The following is a 15,264-nucleotide window of genomic DNA, read 5'->3' on the forward strand; positions in this document are numbered from 1 at the left end:
ATTCAGTGATTTTAGCATATTCAGAGTTGTGCAACCATTGCCACAATCGTAGAACATTTTCATCACCTCAGAAGGAAACCCTGTATCCTTTAACACTCTCCATTTCTCCCCAACATCCACGCCCCCGCCCGTCCACCTGTAGGCAACCACTCATCTACTTTGTGTCTCTAAATATGCCTATTTATATTCATATAAAGAGAATCATACAATATATGATCAGTTCTGACTGGTTTGTTTTACTTAGCGTAGCAATCATCAGATTCAGCCATGTTGTAGACGCATTTTATCTCCTTTTCTGGTGTGATTGTTCCGGCTAGAACTTTCAGTACGAGGTAGAAGAGAAGTGCTAATTCCTGGGATAAACCCTACAAGTTAAAACATATTATCGTTTCTATATATTGTGGGATTCAATGTGCTACAATTTTGTTTAGAATTTTTCTCTACATGTTCATTGGGATATTGGTCTGCAGTTTTCTTTAATATCTTTTTTAGGTTTTGGTATAAGAGTAATGCTCTCCTGGCAGAATGATTTGGGAATTATGCCTCCCTCACCTTTTTTTTTTTTTTCTCTGTTTTCTGGAATACTTTGTGTAGAACTGGTATTATCTCTTTCTTAAAAGTTTGGTAAAATTCACCAGTAAAGCCATCCAGACCTGGAGTTTTCTTTGTGGGAAGATATTTTTTCCCTCCTGCCCTATATTTATTGATTGATTGATTGATACTTACTGACTTGTTTACCTACTTACTTAATTTTTGTGATAAGAACATTTAATGTAAGATCTACCCTTAGCAAATTTTTAAGTAGGCAATGCAGTATTGTCAACTGTAGGCTCTATGCTGTTATTCTAGGAGTTGTTCATCTCTTATAACTGAAACTTTTAATCCTTTGACGAATCCCTCCCTGTTTCCTCCCCACCCCCCCCGCCCCACCCCCAGCTCCTGGCAAACACCATTCTATTCTGCTTCTATGAGTTTGACTATTTTAAATTCATAATGTCAGCGGTAGCATGTAGCCTGCGTCCTTCTGTGTCTGGCTTATGTCACTTAACACAGTGTCCTCCAGGTTCACCCATGTTGTTGCAAATGGCAGGATTTCCTTCTGTTCTAAAGCTAAATAATATTACACTGTTTGTGTATACTACGCTTTTAAACCCAGTCATCCAATGGTAGACATTTAGGTTGTTTCCATGAATTGGCTATGGTGAGTAAAGCTGCAGTGAACATGGGAGTGCAGATATCTCTCTGAGATCCTGATTTCAATTCTTTTTGCTATACCTAGAAGTAGGACTGCTGGGTCATGGTAGTTCTATTTTTAAATTTTTTAGGAACGTTTGTACTTTTTTCCATAGTGGCTGCATTGCTACAAATAGTGTGCAACGGTTCATTTTTCTCCGCACCCCTGGCAAAAATTACTTTTAAAAAAATAATAGCCATCCTAACAGCTATGAGATGATATCTCATTGTAGTTTAGATTTGCATTTCTCTGGTGATCAGTGATATTGAGCACCTTCTCATATACCTGTTGGCTATGAGTATGTCTTCATTGGAAAAATGTCTATTCAGTTCCTCTGTCAATTTTTAAATCACATTATTTGGTTTTTTTTGCTACTGAGCTGTAGGTGTTCCTTAAATATTTTGGATATTAACCCTTTATCAGATTTATGGTTTGCAGACATTTTCTCCCATTTCATAGATGGCCTTTTCATTTTGTTGATTGTTTTGATGTAATCTCACTTGTGTATTTTTGCTTTTGCTGCCTGTGCTATTGGTATCATATCCAAGAAATTATTGCCAAAGCCAATGTCAAGAAGCTTTTTTCCCTGTGTTTTCTTCTAGGACTTTTACTGTTTCAGGTAGGTCTTTTATGTAAGTCTTTAACCCATTTTTAAAATTTGACTTTTGAGTAAACTATAAGAGTCCAATTTCATTCTTTTGCATGTGGATATCCAGTTTGCTCAACACCATTTATTGAAGAGATTATCCTTTCCCCATTGTATATACTTGGCACCTTTGTCAAATATTAGTTGACCATAAGTGTGTGAGTTTATTTATTGCCTCTCTATTCTGTTCCATTCGTCTGTGTGTCTGTTTTTTATGTCAGTTCCACACTATTTTGATTACTGTAGCTTCTGCACACGTGTGTTTGTGTGTGTGTGTATATATATACAATATGGATATATATATAGTATATACTTTATTGAGGCATAGCTGTTGTACAATATTATATAAGGTTCAAGTACACAACATAGTGATTCAGAGTTTTAAAGGTTATACTTCACTTATAGTTATTATAAAATATTGAATATATTCCCTGTGTTGTACAATATATCCTTGTAGCTTATGTATTTTATATATAGTAGTTTGTACCTCTTAATCCCTTGCCCCTGTCTTGCCCCTCCCACCTTCCCTGTCCCCCCTGGTAACCATAAGTTCATTCTCTAAGTTTGTGAGACTGTTTCTGTTTTGTTTGTTTAATATTTATTTATTAGTTATTTTTTTTATTTTGGCTGTGCCGGGTCTTAGTTGTGGCATATGGGATCTTTGTCGTGGTCTTGGTTAGTATAGTAATTTTGATAATATTATTTCTTCCAATCCAAGAACATGGTACATCTTTCCATCTGTTTGTGTCATCTTCAGTTTCTTTCATCAGCATCTTATAGTTTTCAGAGCACAGGTCTTTTGCCTCCTTAGGTAGGTTTATTCCTAGGTATTTTATTCTTCTTGATGCTATGGTAAATGGGATTATTGCTTTAAATTTCTCTTTCTGATATTTCATTGTTAATGTACAGAAATGCAACGGACTTCTGTGTATTAATTTTGTATCTTGTAACTTTACTGAATTCATTGATGAGCCCTTGTAGTTTTCTGGTAGCATCTTTAGGATTTTCTCTGTATAGTATCATGTCATCTGCAAACAGTGACAGTTTTTCTTTTCCAATTTGGATTCCTTTTTCTTCTCTGATTGCCGTGCCTAGGACTTCCAAAACTATGTTGAATAAAAGTGGTGAGAGTGGACATCCTTGTCTAGTTCTTGGTCTTCGAGGAAATGCTTTCAGCTTTTCACCGTCGAGTATGATGTTGGCTGTAGGTTTGCCATATATGGCCTTTATAATGTTGAGGTATGTTCCCTCTATGCCCACTTTCTGGAGCATTTGTATCATAAATGGGTGTTGAATTTTGTCAAAAGCTTTTTCTGCATCTATTGAGATGATCATATGGTTTTTATTCTTTAATTTGTTGTGATGTATCACAATGATTGATTTGTAGATATTGAAAAATCCTTGCATCACTGGGATAAATCCCACTTGATCACAGTGAATGATCCTTTTAATGTATTATTGGATTCGGTTTGCTAGTCTTTTGTTGAGGAATTTTGCAACTCTGTTCATCAGTGATATTGGCCTGTAGTTTTCTTGATTTGTGGTATCTTTGTCTGGTTTTGGTATCACGGCGATGGTGTCCTCATAAAATTAGTTTGGGAGTATTCCTTCCTCTGCAGTGTTTTGGAATAGTTTCAGAAGGACAGGTGTTAACTCTTCTCTAAATGTTTGGTAGAATTTGCCTGTGAAGCCATCTGGTCCTGGACTTTTGTTGGTCGGGTGTTTTTAAATCAAATTTTCAATTTCAGTACTGGTAATTGGTCTGTTCATATTTTCTATTCCTGGTTCAGTCTTGGGAGAGTGTACCTTTCTAAGAATTTGTCCATTTCTTCCAGGTTGTCCATTTTATTGGTATATAGTTGTTAGTAGTAATCTTAAGATTCTTTGTATTTCTGTGGTGTTGGTGGTAACTTCTCCTTTTTCATTTCTGATTTTAGCAGTTTGGGCCCTCTGCATTTTTTTCTTGATGAGTCTGGCTAAAGGTTTATCAATTTTGTTTATCTTTTCAAAGAACCAGCTTTTAGTTTCATCGATCTTTTCTATTTTTTTTTTAAATCTGTTTCATTTATTTCTGCTGTGATCTTTACTATTTCTTTCCTTCTACTAACTTTGGGTTTTGTTTTTCTTTCTCTAGTTGCTTTAGGCATAAGCTTAGGTTGTTTATTTGAGATTTTTTTTTGTTTCCTGAGGTAAGCTTGTATCGCTATAAACTTCCCTCTTAGAACAGCTTTGCTGCAGCCCGTAAATTTTGAATCATTGTGCTTTCGTTTTTATTTGTCTCTAGGTATTTTTTGATTTCTTCAGTGATCCATTACTTATTTAGTAGCATATTGTTTAGCCTCCACATGTTTGTGTTTTTTGGAGTTTTTTTTCTTGTAGTTGATTTCTAGCCTCACAGCATTGTGGTTGGAAAAGATGCTTGATATGATTTCAGTTTTCTTAAATGTACTGAAACTTGCTTTGTGACCCAGCACGTGATCTATCCTGGAGAATGTTCCATGTGCACTTGAAAAGAATGTGTATTCTGATGCCTTTGGATGGAATGTCCCATAAATATCAGTTAAGTCCATCTAGTCTAAGGTGTCTTTTGAAGCCTGTGTTCCTTATTGATTTTCTGTCTGGATGATCTGTCCATTGATGTAAGTCGTGGGCTAAAGTCCCCCATTATTATTGTGTTACTGTCAATTTCTCCTTTTCTGTCTGTCAACATTTGCATTATATATTGAGGTGCTCCTACATTAGGTGCATATATATTTACAATTGTTATATCTTACTGGATTGATCCTTTGATCACTATGTAGTGTTCTTCTCTGTCTCTTGTAACAGTCTTTATTTTAAAGTCGATTTTGTCAGATACGAGTATCGCCACTACAGCTTTCTTTAGATTTCCATTTGCATGGAATATCTTTTTCCATCCCCTCACTTTCAGTCTGTATGTGTCTAGATCTGAAGTGAATCTCTTACAGGCAGCAAACATACAGGTCCTGTTTTTGTATCCATTTAGCCTGTTTCTTTTGGTTGGAGCATTTAGTCCATTTACATTTAAGATAACGTTGAAATTTGATTATTTTTTAATATAGGCATTTACTGCTTTAAATGTACTCCTAAGTATTGCTTTTGCGATATCTCATAAATTTTTTTATTTATTTATTTTTTTTGCAGTACGCGGGCCTCTCACTGTTGTGGCCTATCCTGTTGCGGAGCACAGGCTCCGGACGCACAGGCTCAGCGGCCATGGCTCACAGGCCCAGACGCTCCGCGGCATGTGGGATCTTCCTGGACCGGGGCGCGAACCCGTGTCCCCTGCATTGGCAGCCGGACTCTCAACCACTGTGCCACCAGGGAAGCCCTATAATATTTTTTTATTTCTTCTTTGAGCCACAGGGTATTTAGAAGTATGTTTAGTTTTGAAACATTTGAGGAATTTCCATAGATCTTTCTGTTATTGATCCCTACTTAAATTCCACTATGGTCAGAGTATACTTTGTATAGGTTTGAATCTTTTTAAATTTATTGGACTTATTTTATGGCCCAAATGTTCTGTCTTGGTAAAGTTAGTTGATTTTGTGCTTCAAGTCTACTATATCCTTGCTGATATTTTTGTCTCTTTAAAAAATCGATTGTTGAGAGAGGGACATTGAAATCTCCAACTATTAATTATAGATTGGATTTGTTTATTTCTCTCTGTAGTTCTGTCATGTTTGCATGATTTATTAGGGGCATAAACTTTCAAGATTGCAATTCTTCCTCATGATCCCTTTATTATTATGAAATTACATTCCTTAACACTGGGAATATTCTTTACTCTGCAATCTAATTTGCCTAATAGTGATATAGTCACTCCAGCTTTTTGTCAGTGTTAGCATAGTATATCTTTTTTTTTTTTTTTTTTTTTTAGCATAGTATATCTTTTTACATCCTTTTATTTGTGCCTTTATAGTTAAAGTGTGTTCTTCTAGGGACCATACAGTTGGGTCTTGGTTTTTTAATACAATCTGAAAATATCTACCTTTTAATTGGGGCATTTATACCATTAAAACTTAACGTGATTATTGATATAGTAAGGTCTAAAAATTTCATCTTGCTACATGTTATATTTTAGTCATATCTGTGATTTGTTCTTTTTTTCCTTTTTCCTACTTCCTTTTAAATTGAATACTTTTTTTGTTTTCCTTTTTTTTTTACATTTATTAGAGTATAATTGCTTTACAATGGTGTGTCAGCTTCTGCTTTATAACAAAGTGAGTCAGTTATACATATACATATATTCCCATATCTCATCCCTCTTGCGTCTCCCTCCCTCCCGCTGTCCCTATCCCACCCCTCCAGGTGGTCACAAAGCAACGGGCTGATTTCCCCGTGCTATGCGGCTGCTTCCCACTAGCTATCTACCTTACGTTTGTAACTGTATATATGTCCATGCCTCTCTCTGGCTTTGTCACAGCTCACCCTTCACCCTCCCCATATCCTCAAGTCCATTCTCTAGTAGCTTTGTGTCTTCATTCCTGTCTTATCCCTATGTTCTTCATGACATTTTTTTCTTAAATAAGATATATATGTGTTAGCGTACGGTATTTGTCTTTCTCGTTCTGACTTACTTCACTCTATATGACAGACTCTAGGTCTATCCAACTCATTACAAATAGCTCAATTTCATATCTTTTTATGGCTGAGTAATATTCCATTGTATATATGTGCCACATCTTCTTTATCCATTCATCCGACGATGGGCACTTAGGTTGTTTCCATCTCCGGGCTATTGTAAATAGAGCTGCAGTGAACATTGTGGTACATGACTCTTTTTGAATTACGGTTTCCTCAGAGTATATGCCCAGTAGTGGGATTGCTGGGTCATATGGTAGTTCTATTTGTAGTGTTTTAAGGAACCTCCATACTGTTCTCCATAGTGGCTGTACCAAATCACATTCCCACCAGCAGTGCAAGAGTGTTCCCTCTTCTGCACACCCACTCCAGCATTTGTTTCTAGATTTTTTTGATGATGGCCATTCGGACGGGTGTGAGATGATATCTCATTGTAGTTTTGATTGGCATTTCTCTAATGATGAATGATGTTGAGCATTCTTTCATGTGTTTGTTGGCAGTCTGTATATCTTCTTTGGAGAAATGTCTATTTAGGTCTTCTGCTCATTTCTGGACTGGGTTGTTTGTTTTTTCGTTATTGAGCTACTTGTAAATTTTGGAAATTAATCGTTTGTCAGTTCCTTCATTAGCAAATATTTTCTCCCATTCTGAGGGTTGTCTTTTGGTCTGGTTTATGGTTTCCTTTGCTGTGCAAGAGCTTTGAACTTTCATTAGGTCCCATGTGTTTATTTTTGTTTTTATTTCCGTTTCTCTAGGAGGTGGGTCAAAAAAGATCTTGCTGTGATTTATGTCATAGAGTGTTCTGCCTATGTTTTCCTCTGAGGGTTTGATAGTTTCTGGCCTTACATTTAGGTCTTTAATCCATTTTGAGCTTATTTTTGTGTATGGTGTTAGGGAGTCATCTAATCTCATACTTTGACATGTACCTGTCCAGTTTTCCCAGCAGCACATATTGAGGAGGCTGTCCTTTCTCCACTGTACATTCCTGCCTCCTTTATCAAAGATAAGGTGACCATATGTGCGTGGGTTTATCTCTGGGCTTTCTATCCCGTTCCGTTGGCCTATCTTTCTGTTTTTGTGCCAGTACCATACTGTCTTGATTATGGAGCTTTGTAGTGTAGTCTGAAATCATTGAGCCTGATTCCTCCAGCTCCGTTTTTCTTTCTCAAGGTTGCTTTGGCTATTCGGGGTCTTTTGTGTTTCCATACAAATTGTGAAATTTTTTGTTCTAGTTCTGTGAAAAATGCCAGTGGTACTTTGATAGGGATTGTATTGAATCTGTAGATTGCTTTGGGTAGTAGAGTCATTTTCACCATGTTGATTCTTCCAATCCAAGAACATGGTATATCTCTCCATCTTTTTGTATCATCTTTATTTTTTTCAATATCTTTATTGGGGTATAACTGCTTTACAATGGTGTGTTAGTTTCTGCTTTATAACAAAGTGAGTCAGTTATACATATACATATGTTCCCATGTCTCTTCCCTCTTGCGTCTCCCTCCCTCCCACCCTCCCTATCCCACCCCTCCAGGCGGTCCCAAGCACCCATCTGATCTCCCTGTGCTATGCGGCTGCTTCCCACTAGCTATCTACTTTACGTTTGGTAGTGTATATATGTCCATGCCTCTCTGTCGCTCTGTCACAGCTCACCCTTCCCCCTCCCCATATCCTCAAGTCCATTCTCCAGTAGGTTTGTGTCTTTATTCCTGTCTTACCCCTAGGTTCTCCATGACATATTTTCCCCCTAAATTCCAAATATATGTGTTAGCAAACGGTATTTGTCTTTCTCTTTCTGACTTCCTTCACTCTGTATGACAGACTGTAGGTCCATCCACCTCATTACAAATAGCTCAATTTCGTTTCTGTTTATGGCTGAGTAATATTCCATTGTATATATGTGCCACATCTTCTTTATCCATTCATCCGATGACCGGCACTTAGGTCGTTTCCACCTCCGGCCTATTGTCAATAGAGCTGCAATGAACCGTTTGGCCCATGACTCTTTTTGAATTATGGTTTTCTCAGGGTATATGCCCAGTAGTGGGATTGCTGGGTCATATGGTAGTTCTATTTGTAGTGTTTTAAGGAACCTCCATACTGTTCTCCATAGTGGCTGTACCAAATCACATTCCCACCAGCAGTGCAAGAGTGTTCCCTTTTCTGCACACCCACTCCAGCATTTATTGTTTCTAGATTTTTTGATGATGGCCATTCTGACTGGTGTGAGATGATATCTCATTGTGGTTTTGATTTGCATTTCTCTAATGATGAATGATGTTGAGCTTTCTTTCACGTGTTGGTTGGCAGTCTGTATATCTTCTTTGGAGAAATGTCTATTTAGGTCTTCTGCTCATTTCTGGACTGGGTTGTTTGTTTTTTCGCTATTGAGCTGCTTGTAAATTTTGGAAATTAATCGTTTGTCAGTTCCTTCATTAGCAAATATTTTCTCCCATTCTGAGGGTTGTCTTTTGGTCTGGTTTATGGTTTCCTTTGCTGTGCAAGAGCTTTGAAGTTTCATTAGGTCCCATGTGTTTATTTTTGTTTTTATTTCCGTTTCTCTAGGAGGTGGGTCAAAAAAATCTTGCTGTGATTTATGTCATAGAGTGTTCTGCCTATGTTTTCCTCTGAGGGTTTGATAGTTTCTGGCCTTACATTTAGGTCTTTAATCCATTTTGAGCTTATTTTTGTGTATGGTGTTAGGGAGTCATCTAATCTCATATTTTGACATGTACCTGTCCAGTTTTCCCAGCAGCACATATTGAGGAGGCTGTCCTTTCTCCACTGTACATTCCTGCCTCCTTTATCAAAGATAAGGTGACCATATGTGCGTGGGTTTATCTCTGGGCTTTCTGTCCCGTTCCGTTGGTCTATCTTTCTGTTTTTGTGCCAGTACCATACTGTCTTGATTATGGAGCTTTGTAGTGTAGTCTGAAATCATTGAGCCTGATTCCTCCAGCTCCGTTTTTCTTTCTCAAGGTTGCTTTGGCTATTCGGGGTCTTTTGTGTTTCCATACAAATTGTGAAATTTTTTGTTCTAGTTCTGTGAAAAATGCCAGTGGTACTTTGATAGGGATTGTATTGAATCTGTAGATTGCTTTGGGTAGTAGAGTCATTTTCACCATGTTGATTCTTCCAATCCAAGAACATGGTATATCTCTCCATCTTTTTGTATCATCTTTATTTTTTTCAATATCTTTATTGGGGTATAATTGCTTTACAATGGTGTGTTAGTTTCTGCTTTATAACAAAGTGAGTCAGTTATACATATACATATGTTCCCATGTCTCTTCCCTCTTGCGTCTCCCTCCCTCCCACCCTCCCTATCCCACCCCTCCAGGCGGTCCCAAGCACCCATCTGATCTCCCTGTGCTATGCGGCTGCTTCCCACTAGCTATCTACTTTACGTTTGGTAGTGTATATATGTCCATGCCTCTCTGTCGCTGTGTCACAGCTCACCCTTCCCCCTCCCCATATCCTCAAGTCCATTCTCCAGTAGGTTTGTGTCTTTATTCCTGTCTTACCCCTAGGTTCTCCATGACATATTTTCCCCTTAAATTCCACATATATGTGTTAGCAAACGGTATTTGTCTTTCTCTTTCTGACTTCCTTCACTCTGTATGACAGACTGTAGGTCCATCCACCTCATTACAAATAGCTCAATTTCGTTTCTGTTTATGGCTGAGTAATATTCCATTGTATATATGTGCCACATCTTCTTTATCCATTCATCCGATGACGGGCACTTAGGTCGTTTCCACCTCCGGTCTATTGTCAATAGAGCTGCAATGAACCGTTTGGCCCATGACTCTTTTTGAATTATGGTTTTCTCAGGGTATATGCCCAGTAGTGGGATTGCTGGGTCATATGGTAGTTCTATTTGTAGTGTTTTAAGGAACCTCCATACTGTTCTCCATAGTGGCTGTACCAAATCACATTCCCACCAGCAGTGCAAGAGTGTTCCCTTTTCTGCACACCCACTCCAGCATTTATTGTTTCTAGATTTTTTGATGATGGCCATTCTGACTGGTGTGAGATGATATCTCATTGTGGTTTTGATTTGCATTTCTCTAATGATGAATGATGTTGAGCTTTCTTTCACGTGTTGGTTGGCAGTCTGTATATCTTCTTTGGAGAAATGTCTATTTAGGTCTTCTGCTCATTTCTGGACTGGGTTGTTTGTTTTTTCGCTATTGAGCTGCTTGTAAATTTTGGAAATTAATCGTTTGTCAGTTCCTTCATTAGCAAATATTTTCTCCCATTCTGAGGGTTGTCTTTTGGTCTGGTTTATGGTTTCCTTTGCTGTGCAAGAGCTTTGAAGTTTCATTAGGTCCCATGTGTTTATTTTTATTTTTATTTCCGTTTCTCTAGGAGGTGGGTCAAAAAAATCTTGCTGTGATTTATGTCATAGAGTGTTCTGCCTATGTTTTCCTCTGAGGGTTTGATAGTTTCTGGCCTTACATTTAGGTCTTTAATCCATTTTGAGCTTATTTTTGTGTATGGTGTTAGGGAGTCATCTAATCTCATATTTTGACATGTACCTGTCCAGTTTTCCCAGCAGCACATATTGAGGAGGCTGTCCTTTCTCCACTGTACATTCCTGCCTCCTTTATCAAAGATAAGGTGACCATATGTGCGTGGGTTTATCTCTGGGCTTTCTGTCCCGTTCCGTTGGTCTATCTTTCTGTTTTTGTGCCAGTACCATACTGTCTTGATTATGGAGCTTTGTAGTGTAGTCTGAAATCATTGAGCCTGATTCCTCCAGCTCCGTTTTTCTTTCTCAAGGTTGCTTTGGCTATTCGGGGTCTTTTGTGTTTCCATACAAATTGTGAAATTTTTTGTTCTAGTTCTGTGAAAAATGCCAGTGGTACTTTGATAGGGATTGTATTGAATCTGTAGATTGCTTTGGGTAGTAGAGTCATTTTCACCATGTTGATTCTTCCAATCCAAGAACATGGTATATCTCTCCATCTTTTTGTATCATCTTTATTTTTTTCAATATCTTTATTGGGGTATAATTGCTTTACAATGGTGTGTTAGTTTCTGCTTTATAACAAAGTGAGTCAGTTATACATATACATATGTTCCCATGTCTCTTCCCTCTTGCGTCTCCCTCCCTCCCACCCTCCCTATCCCACCCTCCCTATCCCACCCCTCCAGGCGGTCCCAAGCACCCATCTGATCTCCCTGTGCTATGTATGCGGCTGCTTCCCACTAGCTATCTACTTTACGTTTGGTAGTGTATATATGTCCATGCCTCTCTGTCGCTCTGTCACAGCTCACCCTTCCTCCTCCCCATATCCTCAAGTCCATTCTCCAGTAGGTTTGTGTCTTTATTCCTGTCTTACCCCTAGGTTCTCCATGACATATTTTCCCCTTAAATTCCACATATATGTGTTAGCAAACGGTATTTGTCTTTCTCTTTCTGACTTCCTTCACTCTGTATGACAGACTGTAGGTCCATCCACCTGATTACAAATAGCTCAATTTCGTTTCTGTTTATGGCTGAGTAATATTCTATTGTATATATGTGCCACATCTTCTCTATCCATTCATCCGGTGACGGGCACTTAGGTCGTTTCCACCTCCGGTCTATTGTAAATAGAGCTGCAATGAACCGTTTGGCACATGACTCTTTTTGAGTTATGGTTTTCTCAGGGTATATGCCTAGTAGTGGGATTGCTGGGTCATATGGTTGTTCTATTTGTAGTGTTTTAAGGAACCTCCATACTGTTCTCCATAGTGGCTGTACCAAATCACATTCCCACCAGCAGTGCAAGAGTGTTCCCTTTTCTGCACACCCACTCCAGCATTTATTGTTTCTAGATATTTTGATGATGGCCATTCTGACTGGTATGAGATGATATCTCATTGTGGTTTTGATTTGCATTTCTCTAATGATGAATGATGCTGAGCTTTCTTTCACGTGTTGGTTGGCAGTCTGTATATCTTCTTTGGAGAAATGTCTATTTAGGTCTTCTGCTCATTTCTGGACTGGGTTGTTTGTTTTTTCGCTATTGAGCTGCTTGTAAATTTTGGAAATTAATCGTTTGTCAGTTCCTTCATTAGCAAATATTTTCTCCCATTCTGAGGGTTGTCTTTTGGTCTGGTTTATGGTTTCCTTTGCTGTGCAAGAGCTTTGAAGTTTCATTAGGTCCCATGTGTTTATTTTTATTTTTATTTCCGTTTCTCTAGGAGGTGGGTCAAAAAAATCTTGCTGTGATTTATGTCATAGAGTGTTCTGCCTATGTTTTCCTCTGAGGGTTTGATAGTTTCTGGCCTTACATTTAGGTCTTTAATCCATTTTGAGCTTATTTTTGTGTATGGTGTTAGGGAGTCATCTAATCTCATATTTTGACATGTACCTGTCCAGTTTTCCCAGCAGCACATATTGAGGAGGCTGTCCTTTCTCCACTGTACATTCCTGCCTCCTTTATCAAAGATAAGGTGACCATATGTGCGTGGGTTTATCTCTGGGCTTTCTGTCCCGTTCCGTTGGTCTATCTTTCTGTTTTTGTGCCAGTACCATACTGTCTTGATTATGGAGCTTTGTAGTGTAGTCTGAAATCATTGAGCCTGATTCCTCCAGCTCCGTTTTTCTTTCTCAAGGTTGCTTTGGCTATTCGGGGTCTTTTGTGTTTCCATACAAATTGTGAAATTTTTTGTTCTAGTTCTGTGAAAAATGCCAGTGGTACTTTGATAGGGATTGTATTGAATCTGTAGATTGCTTTGGGTAGTAGAGTCATTTTCACCATGTTGATTCTTCCAATCCAAGAACATGGTATATCTCTCCATCTTTTTGTATCATCTTTATTTTTTTCAATATCTTTATTGGGGTATAATTGCTTTACAATGGTGTGTTAGTTTCTGCTTTATAACAAAGTGAGTCAGTTATACATATACATATGTTCCCATGTCTCTTCCCTCTTGCGTCTCCCTCCCTCCCACCCTCCCTATCCCACCCCTCCAGGCGGTCCCAAGCACCCATCTGATCTCCCTGTGCTATGCGGCTGCTTCCCACTAGCTATCTACTTTACGTTTGGTAGTGTATATATGTCCATGCCTCTCTGTCGCTGTGTCACAGCTCACCCTTCCCCCTCCCCATATCCTCAAGTCCATTCTCCAGTAGGTTTGTGTCTTTATTCCTGTCTTACCCCTAGGTTCTCCATGACATATTTTCCCCTTAAATTCCACATATATGTGTTAGCAAACGGTATTTGTCTTTCTCTTTCTGACTTCCTTCACTCTGTATGACAGACTGTAGGTCCATCCACCTCATTACAAATAGCTCAATTTCGTTTGTGTTTATGGCTGAGTAATATTCCATTGTATATATGTGCCACATCTTCTTTATCCATTCATCCGATGACGGGCACTTAGGTCGTTTCCACCTCCGGTCTATTGTCAATAGAGCTGCAATGAACCGTTTGGCCCATGACTCTTTTTGAATTATGGTTTTCTCAGGGTATATGCCCAGTAGTGGGATTGCTGGGTCATATGGTAGTTCTATTTGTAGTGTTTTAAGGAACCTCCATACTGTTCTCCATAGTGGCTGTACCAAATCACATTCCCACCAGCAGTGCAAGAGTGTTCCCTTTTCTGCACACCCACTCCAGCATTTATTGTTTCTAGATTTTTTGATGATGGCCATTCTGACTGGTGTGAGATGATATCTCATTGTGGTTTTGATTTGCATTTCTCTAATGATGAATGATGTTGAGCTTTCTTTCACGTGTTGGTTGGCAGTCTGTATATCTTCTTTGGAGAAATGTCTATTTAGGTCTTCTGCTCATTTCTGGACTGGGTTGTTTGTTTTTTCGCTATTGAGCTGCTTGTAAATTTTGGAAATTAATCGTTTGTCAGTTCCTTCATTAGCAAATATTTTCTCCCATTCTGAGGGTTGTCTTTTGGTCTGGTTTATGGTTTCCTTTGCTGTGCAAGAGCTTTGAAGTTTCATTAGGTCCCATGTGTTTATTTTTGTTTTTATTTCCGTTTCTCTAGGAGGTGGGTCAAAAAAATCTTGCTGTGATTTATGTCATAGAGTGTTCTGCCTATGTTTTCCTCTGAGGGTTTGATAGTTTCTGGCCTTACATTTAGGTCTTTAATCCATTTTGAGCTTATTTTTGTGTATGGTGTTAGGGAGTCATCTAATCTCATATTTTGACATGTACCTGTCCAGTTTTCCCAGCAGCACATATTGAGGAGGCTGTCCTTTCTCCACTGTACATTCCTGCCTCCTTTATCAAAGATAAGGTGACCATATGTGCGTGGGTTTATCTCTGGGCTTTCTATCCCGTTCCGTTGGTCTATCTTTCTGTTTTTGTGCCAGTACCATACTGTCTTGATTATGGAGCTTTGTAGTGTAGTCTGAAATCATTGAGCCTGATTCCTCCAGCTCCGTTTTTCTTTCTCAAGGTTGCTTTGGCTATTCGGGGTCTTTTGTGTTTCCATACAAATTGTGAAATTTTTTGTTCTAGTTCTGTGAAAAATGCCAGTGGTACTTTGATAGGGATTGTATTGAATCTGTAGATTGCTTTGGGTAGTAGAGTCATTTTCACCATGTTGATTCTTCCAATCCAAGAACATGGTATATCTCTCCATCTTTTTGTATCATCTTTATTTTTTTCAATATCTTTATTGGGGTATAATTGCTTTACAATGGTGTGTTAGTTTCTGCTTTATAACAAAGTGAGTCAGTTATACATATACATATGTTCCCATGTCTCTTCCCTCTTGCGTCTCCCTCCCTCCCACCCTCCCTATCCCACCCTCCCTATCCCACCCC

Source organism: Delphinapterus leucas, chromosome X (genome assembly GCF_059928025.1).
Source record: "Delphinapterus leucas isolate spDelLeu-1000000601 "Yukka" chromosome X, BTC_Dleu_Yukka2, whole genome shotgun sequence".
NCBI lineage: Eukaryota > Metazoa > Chordata > Mammalia > Artiodactyla > Monodontidae > Delphinapterus > Delphinapterus leucas.